The sequence below is a fragment of the Tupaia chinensis genome, unplaced genomic scaffold (genome assembly GCF_000334495.1).
Source record: "Tupaia chinensis unplaced genomic scaffold, TupChi_1.0 Scaffold138619_1, whole genome shotgun sequence".
NCBI classification, from domain to species: domain Eukaryota; kingdom Metazoa; phylum Chordata; class Mammalia; order Scandentia; family Tupaiidae; genus Tupaia; species Tupaia belangeri.
This window is the reverse complement of record NW_006198512.1, coordinates 1,336,081-1,346,034: the sequence shown is the minus strand read 5'-3', so window position 1 is coordinate 1,346,034 and position 9,954 is coordinate 1,336,081. Positions and strand designations below refer to the sequence as shown.

Below are 9,954 nucleotides of genomic sequence, written 5' to 3'. Positions count from 1 at the left end.
GGGGCCAGCGCCTGTCATTAAAGCGCACCTAAATCCTTCCAAGTGGCTTGACAGTACCATTACTTCCAGGGTAACCCCAGAAACAGCAGCCCTGCTCAGTTCCTCTGCAGCTACCTCTTCAGCTGCCCTCCTCCACCACTGGTCGCAGGCAGCTCTGAGCAGCCCCTCCCTGCTGGTTCCTAATCTAGTGGCTATACCTGAGGCAGGATGAGCTTCCCGAGACCCAGGACCTGGCGCCTGCCCAAGAACAGCCAACCTGCATCAGGGCTCGGAGGGAGGCTCTGTCCTCGGGGTCTGTTCACACCAAGCCCACCCCACAGAGAGGCTAATGGCTCAGGGACAGAAAGTGCAATGCCACAGGGATCTATAAAGGGACTTTACTGTAACTGGGATGTTTGAAAAAGGACAAGAAAGCAGCACACACAGTGACATCTGCTAAGTATATGGTACCTTGGTAATGCCAAAACGTTTAACAAGTCTCAGAAGAGTCACCATAGAATCCCCTTCACTAACAAGGTTCTGGACACATTTAACCTCTTTTCCCTTTTATTCATGATGCGGTGCATGCACGAGAGTCAGAAACGGATAGAGAGAGACAGGCAGCCTCCATAGTGTATGCTCTCACCATGGTCCCCTCCTCCAGGCCCCCAGCGCATCAGTCCCAGGCACTCGCACACATGCCTGTGTCTGCTGGACCAGGCTGGGGACTTGAACCACAGTCACTGTGTAGGACCCCGCTTCCCGTAAGCAGCGTATTACTCTGCACCTTGGAGCTGCCCGAGGTAAGCACGTTTCCAAACATCCAATCATACAAACATCTATGCCTCTGTACGCACATGGGCACCAAGGGACTTCAAGAAGCTTATGGATGGGCCCAGGGGGCGAGGCAGTTTAGGCACCAGACTCAAACATAGGCAACCACAGTTCAAGTTCCAGACCTGGTGGCTTGCTTTCTCTTCCTCTTTCAGACGGTGCAAGCCCTTCTTCACCTCCTGGAACTTGGTGTCCCTTTTCTCCTGCATTTTCTAGAGTTCGTTCTCTCTCTTCTCTTGCATCTCTATTAGCTTTGTCACTATGAAAATTTAAAATTCTTTATCTGACATTTCCATGAATTCCCTTGTATTATCTGTGGAGGAGAAGTTATTCTTTTCCATTGGGGGAGAGAGATTTTCTTGGTTTCTCATATCTCTTGTGCCTCTGCAGTGGTTTCTGGCCATCTGATGTATTATACGCTTTTTCCTAGTTTTTGGAGTTAAACCTGAGCGTTCCAAGGCATGCAGGAGGAGGTGACCCTCAATCTCCAAACAGTACCGTTTTTCTGCCTTTGTGCAGCAGATTCGATGGAAACTGAGGATTAATCTGACCCTGAAAGTACTCGGGTATTTGGCTGCTGAGCACCTAGACCTGACTAGAAAATCAGCGTGTGGAGGCTGAGCAGAAAAGTGAGAAAGGTAAAAAGAAGAGGGAAAGAAAAAGGAAAAAGAGAAAGAGAGAAAGACAAAAACAATAAAAAAAAAGGGGGGGGGAATTACTAAGCCAAAACTGAGAACAGCACAGCACATGCGCCTCACCAACAGGGCAGTCAGAACTCAGATGCAGACAGCTGCTGACTGCCTTGTCCTACGGGGCAGGGAGAAAGGTAAGCATTAGCAAGATGAAAGAGGCAGAGCGCTAAGAAGTTTAACACTTAAAGAAAATACATTTTAAATAGAGAAAGACAGAGAGAATAAAGGTGCTCTAACCTGGCTCCTGGCTAGATCTGGGGGGCAGCAGGGTGAGGTCTGGGCAGAGGGTCTTCAGTGGCCCTAATCCCTCAAGACAAGCTTCAAAATACTTTTAACAAAAGTTCCATTTCCTCTCCTCTTTAATCCATTTTTAAATTGTTGCCACAAAGTTTAATATTGGGAAAAATGAAAGTCCACTGCAACATTTCTAAAGCTAAAGGTTTGTGTATTTTTTAATAGAAAGTAAGTTCTGTTTAGTTAGAAAGCAAATGTCTATGATCAATTGCTTTTTTCATGGTAATCTGGAGCAATTTCACTAGTTACCAGTTGCTTACAATTAAAAAAAAATTAGGGCACAAAAACATCTCCCAATTTTTAGCTCACCCCTTTGTGTCCAGGCAGTATAACAAAATAATAAACACGGTTTGGGTAGAAATTGATGGTAACTTTCCATGCAAAAAACTCCGTTACGGGAAAGATTTCCACTTTCAGCATCATCCCCTCGCTCTACCTTCTAACAGTTTCCTACTGAAACATTTATACTGTACCCTCCTAAACAGCAGGGCATGACGTAGAAGGTGCTTGCTGAGCATGGGATGCCACCAAACCTGGCCAGGCAACTATGCCACACGGCCTCACCTCTCAGACGTCACTGCGCGAACCGACGAGGGCTTCCCTTTGTCATTCATGATCACTGTCCATCCTTTGGCCACTCCTGACAACCTTTAATTTGTATGTTTTGAAAAACCTTCCAGAAGGCTGCAGCCTTGGAGCTGGGTTGGGGACTGGGGCACACAGCTGGGCACGTTCCTGGGCCTGCCCAAGCTGCCACGTGGTGTGAGGCTTCAGCCCCATCACCAAGCAGCTGGACACCCATGCTACCTTCCGGAAGAAGCTGGAGAGCTGACATATCGGCCAAGCCAGTATGGGAGGCAGAGAGGCCTGTAAGATGGCGTGAGCACCAGACAGCACCCACACGGCAGGCACAGGGAGTCCGTGCAAGCCTCTGCCATGCGTACCCTCCGAGGTACTTCAACGGGAAGCCCTCACTGTGATCACTTATTGGCCACCCCACACAGAAAAAGTCTTTGTGTCTTTGTACACGAATTCCAACAGTTTCAGCCATCCACTGCACACATCAAGGAAGCTCAGAAACCATTACAGCTGTTCATGGAACAATACAGGGTTTGGTTTAGAGACAAGAACTCCTCACCCAGGACAGAAATGGTCAATGCGCATTTGGGTGTTACATGCACTGTACACTGCAATCTCACGATGAAGTGAAGAATGCTAAGGAAAAGAACACCTGGTTAAGAAAATTGTCAGGAAAAGAAAATACAGTTGCAGGACTGCACTGCATTTTCCAAATCATATACTGAGAAAAACCCACGAGTGGACCTGTAGTTCAAGCCTGTGCTTTTTAAAGGCCAGCTGTACACTGCAGCATTTGAAGCCCAGAGTAAAACACCTCTCCAGGTTCCAGAAAGCAAAATAGGGGGCCCTGCTAAATGAGTGTTACTGTTAGTCATTTCACTGCTCACAGGTCTGCAGGCCCAAACGCTCTGCAGCTATGGATTCTATCCAACTGTAAATTAAAATCCTCCCCTTTTTCTTTTAGTTTTTGTTACAGGACACAGGCACTCTCCAAAGAGAGAGAAAGAGGTTAAGCAAGAAATCAACCCTAGAGGGTCAGTCATACAGTAGACCCTTCTCCTCCATTCTCCTTTGGGGACTATGCACACACGTGCACCTGGCATGATTTTGCAAGCTACTGGGTCCAAGACCCAAACCACGCAGTTGCCCACGTGGGATCCAGTCACCTTAGCCTCCAAACTACCTGCTGGCCCCCCCTTTTAAAATTTCTTTATTTTCAGGTTTTTTAGTTTTGCTATAGGGTACACTTACTTACCAGATGGAGGGAGAGAAGTGAGAAATCACCCCCAGGGAGGACAGCCATCCCGCAATCCCTTCTCCTTCATTCTCCTCTCAGGATCTTAGACACGCACACATATATACCTGCACAGTCAGCCACATGGGATCTAGCACCTTAACCACCAGGCCACCTGCTGGCCCCACACGCTAGTTCCTTTCCTTCTTTTTTAAAGAATTCTTGGGATCAGCAGTTAGCGTAATGGCTATGTCGCTGGACTCCCACGTAGTCGAGCGCGGTTCGAGTCCCGGACCCGGTGGCTTAAACTCACGCGGGGGCAGGAGAGGGGGGGGGACCAGCAGTTGGCGTAATGGCTATGTCGCTGGACTCCCATGTAGTCAACTGCGGTTCATGTCCCAGACCTGGTGGCTTAAAACTCACGCCAGGTGCATGTACATGCGTGCCCAAGATCCCAAGAGGAGAATGGAGAAGGGATTGCGGTGTGGCCATTCCCCCTGGGGGGGGGTGATGTCTCGCTTTCTGTCTCTCTGTCTCTCTCTGGCTGGCTGGCGAGTGCACACGCCCAATAGTGAAAAAAACTCTCAAAAAACAGAAAAACAAACAAACAAAAAAAACTCACGCCAGGCACGTGTGCGTGCGTGCCCAAGATCCCGAGAGGAGAACAGAGGTGAAATGGTTGCGGTATGGCCATCCCCCCTGGGGGGGGGGTGATTTCTCGCTTTCTGTCTTTCTGGCGAGCGCACGCGCCCTATAGCAAAAAAAAACCTCTCCAAAAAAAAAAGACAAAAAAATTATTCTTTATTTAATTTTACCCACTTATTATTATTATTTAATTTGACCAGAGAGGCAGGGGGGTGAAGGGAGAGTGAGAAAGCAAGCTGCCAGGTCCAGGACTCGAGTCATAGTCAGCCATGTGGGAGTCCAGTGCCTTAACTACCAGGCCACCTGCTGGCCCCTTACCAGTTTCTTAACACAGTAAGTTTAGTCCCCCAATCCCACTAACTGAGAGCCAGTCCCACTGTGTCAGAGACAAGTACACATGGTGTGGGTTAGTGTCCACACCTGGAACTCAAAACAAAGCAGAAACAGTAAAGCTGTGTTTGTTCTTTAATTGCCTTCCTCTAGGCACCGCTCCGAGCACAGAACATGCTGGGTGTAGCCACTAGGTCTCTGTCTTTCTATTGGCAGAAATTTAAAAGCCTTGATGCTCAGGAAACGCTGTCACCAGCTGCCTGGGCCCCTGAAACTGACAGCAGAGCTGCCCACCAAACTCCATTTATGTGCTGGGGTGGGAGCGAGGGCTGTGGAAGGCAACTGCAAAGCTGGCAATTCACTTCAAATCAGGTTTTCCCCAATGTGCACAAATGCGGTAGAGACTTGACTTTAGTAAAAATATTTATAAAGTCTCTTTTTAAATGTTGGCTAAAACTGATGTCGGAATAGCAGAAAATATGTGCTTCGGAAATTAAAGAGTATATTTATACTCTATGGCATATTACTTTATGGTAAATAATGCAGTTTGTGACTTAAAACATTTTCTTGATGAAGATGTTTAGAAAATGTAAGTTAATGTTAGAAATACATGAAAGAATGAAGCAAAGTTAAAAATAAACATGCAAAGGGATCAGCAGATGGCAAAATGGTTACATCACTGGAGTCCCACATAGTCGATCGTGGTTCTAGTCCTGGATCCAGCACCTTAAAACTCACGTCAGGCACATGTGTGTGCATGCCCAAAATGCGGCACGACTGTCCCCTCTCGGGTGATTTCTCACTTTCTGTCTCTCTGTCTCTGTTTCTCTGGTGAGCTCACAAGCCTTATAGCAAAAAAACCCTAAATAAATAAACAAACAAACATGCAAGGTGTATGTGTTTGGACAGTAGTATAGGTACATAACAATTTGCTTCCTCCCAATTAGTTCCTCATAGGTATGCATCAAAGTTCATCGGCATTATATTTTGCTGTCAGGAATTTTAGAATGTGCTATTAGGAGGCTGACCCCAAGGCCTGATGGTTAAGGCAGCTGGACCCCACATGGCTGACTATGTAGTTCGAATCCCAGTCCCAGCAGGTGCATGTGTGTGTATGTTCCAAATCCTGACAAGATGGAGAAACAGAGAAGAGATTGTGACATGAGCACACCACGTGGGGGGGAGAGGTGCTTTCTCCCTCTCCTCTTCCCTCTCCCTGTCTCTCTGATAAGTGCACATGCCCTCTGACTAAACTGAATAAAAAAATAAGAACCGTTATAGGGATTCAGTAATAGTCCCCGCACTTTTAAAATAGAGGTATTAGTGAGAAACAGCAGTGCTACCATTTGGATTAGCCTGAATGCTTCCAGGTACTGAAGGAAACTCTTGACTAAGGGGAAAAATAAGATCGAAACAACCTTCCTGATATCCCCAAGCTTGTGCCTGGAGTTCACAGAACAGGCTCGCGTCATGCAGGTGCCTGAAGGGTCATGATGGTTCCATGCGTCACCTCATCAGCTTGGACTGGCTACGCAGTATGAGGCGTGGACAAACGGGAAGAGGGGCCACCGCTGTGTGGCTCACAGGGCACCGGCAAGGACAGCACAGCCCACACCTGTGCGCATCTGGCCCGACTAACCCACGCTCGGTATATCCCTGTGCGCAAGGGTAAACTAGCTAAAAAGGCCACAGGAGCCAAGTGTCTCTGGGTCACTCGTTTAAAATGCAAATGAGACCCAGCCTGGAGGCACAGTTGGTCAGACTGAGTTGCCCAGCCAGAGGCCACACAGGGAGCTAGAGGGCTGCTGGGTGAGCGGCAGGACCCGGGGAAGGGGAGATGGCATGATGGGACCCAGTAAAGGCTGCTTTACTCTCTGCAGGCCCTCATTGGCACGCGCTCTCTCTTGTGTGCATGCGAGTCCACAAACCACGATGAACAAAATAAGAAACATTTTTAAGTAATGAAAAACTAAAATGCAAGTGAGTGTAGCACCAGCTCATGCGACAGAGCGGCTCAAGAACAGAACCAACGACCACCCTGTTACCACCTGAGAACAGCTGAGGGCAGGCTCATACTCCCACCCGTTACCACCTGAGAACAGCTGAGGGCAGGCTCATACTCCCACCCGTTACCACCTGAGAACAGCTGAGGGCAGGCTCATACTCCCACCTGCTACAACCTAAGAACAGCGGAGGGCAGGCTCATACTCTGGGGCTTGGCAATTTCAGGGTGTAGGACTGGAGACCACATCTGGCCCATATTTGCTCATGGGTGAGGCATGTGCTAGAGTACAGGAACACAGAGCGCCTCTCTGGGCCTCTTGCACAGAAGGGGAGTGCTGGCCCAGTCTCCAGGGAGCCCGAGTACATGGGGCCTGGGCCAGGCCTGGGCCAGTCGGTCTGCCCTGCCAGGAGGAGCTGGGCAGCCAGCGGGGCCGGCGGTCTAGGCTAAGTGCCCACCGAAGCACCGGGTCGGGCAGGACAAGGTGGACGCTTGCTGAACCAGCCGGACCATAGAAACACCGTGACTGTGAGGAGCCACCAGTGGCCATGCCTCTGAAATTCCTGGGACGTTATGACATGCATCAGAATACACTGCCTAAATAAAGCTACCTGAGTCTATGGTTTGTAATTATCACAAATAACGCTGCCGGAAAGTGCTACACAGACATGGTTACATATTTAAAAGACTGGAACTGAACAAAGAACAGCTCTTCATTCCACTAACAGGCGCTGGGACCCCAAGGTGGGCTGGCGGGAGGCCTCAGCTGCCCCTTCAGAGCTGGCCCGCCTGCAGGGAAGCACCTCCATGAGAAAGGCCACCAGGCCATGGGGAGGCTCCAGTACACTGCGGTCCCTTCCCTCTCCTGGAGTAGGGGCTGCCACCCACTTGCGCCATCTGAAGTGCTCCGTGCCAGGCACTGCTCTGAGGACACAAGGTGGTCACCACTTAACCCAGCACCACGGATACCTCAGCCACCCCCACTCACGCCCCAGCTGAGCCGCTCCGACACTCTGAGCCACTGTCATTTAAAATGTGCCTCTTTCCTTGCTGAAATGCGCTTTCCCTATGAAGAGATGGCAGACAGTGAGTTCCTCCCCTTCCAATGTGCTTATTTACAAAGAGTAAAAGTTGGCAACAAAGCAGTCCCCCCAACAGTTTTTAAACAAATCCCTGGAACCCAAAGCACCCCGTGGAGGAGCATCACCAGAGGCCGCATGGAGGATCACGAAAGCAGCTGGTCCCCAGGCTGCTGGTCACACAGTGGGGTGCCTAACGCTGTGCCTCTGCACGCCGCTGCCTGGGCCGCACTCCACAGTGGTGCCAGCCGCAGTGTGGGGCCCCTCGCTGGCACTCGGCACTGAGGGTTTTCTGAGGGTTTAGACCTGCATCCGGAACAACGTGGGCATCTCTTCACGCGCTCTTCGAACACACTCTAAACAGCCTGTTGGACATGGCTGCCACCATCCTGACTGGTCTGTCTTGCTGCTGCGTTCTTACGGGAAGAGGGACTTCCAGAAGTTCATGGAAACACATATTATTTTTTTTTTCCCGAGAAGTTTTTGCTAAAGGGCGCGTGTGCTCACCAGAAAGAGAGAGACAGACAGAAAGCAAGTAATCACCCCACAGGGGGGGATGGCCACGCTGCAATCCCTTCTCTTCCTTTCTCCTGTCAGGATCTTGGGCATGCACGCACACGCGCCTGGCGTGAGTTTAAGTCACCGGGTCGGGACTGAAACCACAGTCAACTACATGGGAGTCCAGTGACATAGCCATTCACCAACTGTTGGTCCGAAGAAACACGTATTATTAAAAACTATGTATGGGTTTCAAAGACTCATTTACACCAAAATGAATATGTACTTTAATTCCTGTTTTTCATGAGCTTTGTAAAGTCTCCTCACGTTCCAGACATGTGTCCTTTATCAGAGACATACCCTGCAAATAGTTTCTTTTGTCTGTTTTTGCTTTTCATTTCCCTAAGAAATCTTTGCATAACTCAAGGTCATAAAGATTTTCTTACATTTTCTTTAGAGTGAGTTTTTATATTCTTTTTATTTTATTTTTAGGTTTTTGCCACAGAGCATGTGCACTTGCTGGAGACAGGGAGAGGGAAAGCAAGAAATCCTCTCCAGGGGAGATGGCCACACTGCAATCCCTTCTCGTCCATTCTCTGCTCCAGATTTGGGCACACGTGCATACACACTCGGTCTGATTTTCAAGCCTCCATGTCCAGGTCTCAAACTGGTCAGTCATGTGAGAGTCAAGCTCCTTAACCTCCAAGCCACCTGCTGGCCCCCTCTTTATGTTTTGCATATGGATATCCGCTACGTAAAGATCATCCTTTTCCCATTTAATTATCTTAGGACTTTGGATGAAAATAAATGTACACAGGGGTCTGCTTCTGGACTCCATTCTGTTCCACTGATCTATTAGTAGGTGACCAGCAGATGGTGTAGTGGTTACGTCGCTGGACTCCCACACGGCCATCGCAGTTCGAGTCCCACACCAGGTAGCTTGAGAAATTCGGTGGGCACATGTGTGTGCATGCCCAGGATCCCAGGAGGAGAACAGAGAAGGGACTGTTGTGTGGCCATCTCTCCTGGGGTGTGATTTCTCACGTTTTCTTTCACTATGTCTGTACATCTCTCTCTCTGGCAAGTACATATGCCCTTAAGGCAAAAATCTCTGAAAAAAAAAAAAGATAAATAAAATAAATAATTCATTTTTAAAAACTATACTGATTGATTACTGTAGTTTTTTTTTTTTTTTTGGAGAGGTCTTTGCCATAGGGCACGTGCGCTCGCCAGACAGAGACAAACAGAAAGTGAGAAATCATCCCCCAGGGGGGATGGCAACGCCACAATCCCTTCTCCTCCAATCTCCTCTTGGGATCTTGGGCACGCACGCACACTCGCCCGGCGTGAGTTTAAGCCACCAGGTCTGGGACTCCAACCGTGGTTGACTACATGTGAGTCTAGCGACATAGCCAATACGCTAACTGCTGGTCCCCTGATTACTCTAGCTTTAAAGGCTTGAAATTTGGTAGTATTAATTCACCCAGCTTCATTCTTCCTTTTGAAAACTACTGCTGCTATTCGAGGCCCTTTGTAGTTCCACATGAATTTCAAAATAAGCTTTTCAATTTCTACTGAAGAAAAAAAAAAAAAACGCTCGCCAGGATTGAGCTATATTAAATATGCAAATGAACTTGGAAAGAACGGTGACCTTAACAGTCTCTGGACCCACGAGCACGGTGCACGTCCCTCCTGTAACCCAGGTCCTCTTTCCCGAGACAAAGACTTGTGGCAGTACCGCCTGCTTGGCTGCAGGGCTCTCTGGGATCCGCGGACACCGCCTGTGGT

General features: G+C 48.8%; 1 protein-coding gene across 1 annotated transcript in view; it reads right to left on the bottom strand.

Annotated features, from left to right (window-relative positions):
- FAM120A (family with sequence similarity 120 member A) overlaps positions 1–9,954 on the bottom strand; it is a 103,372-nt gene that overhangs the window by 76,094 nt on the left and 17,324 nt on the right. The window lies entirely within an intron of this gene.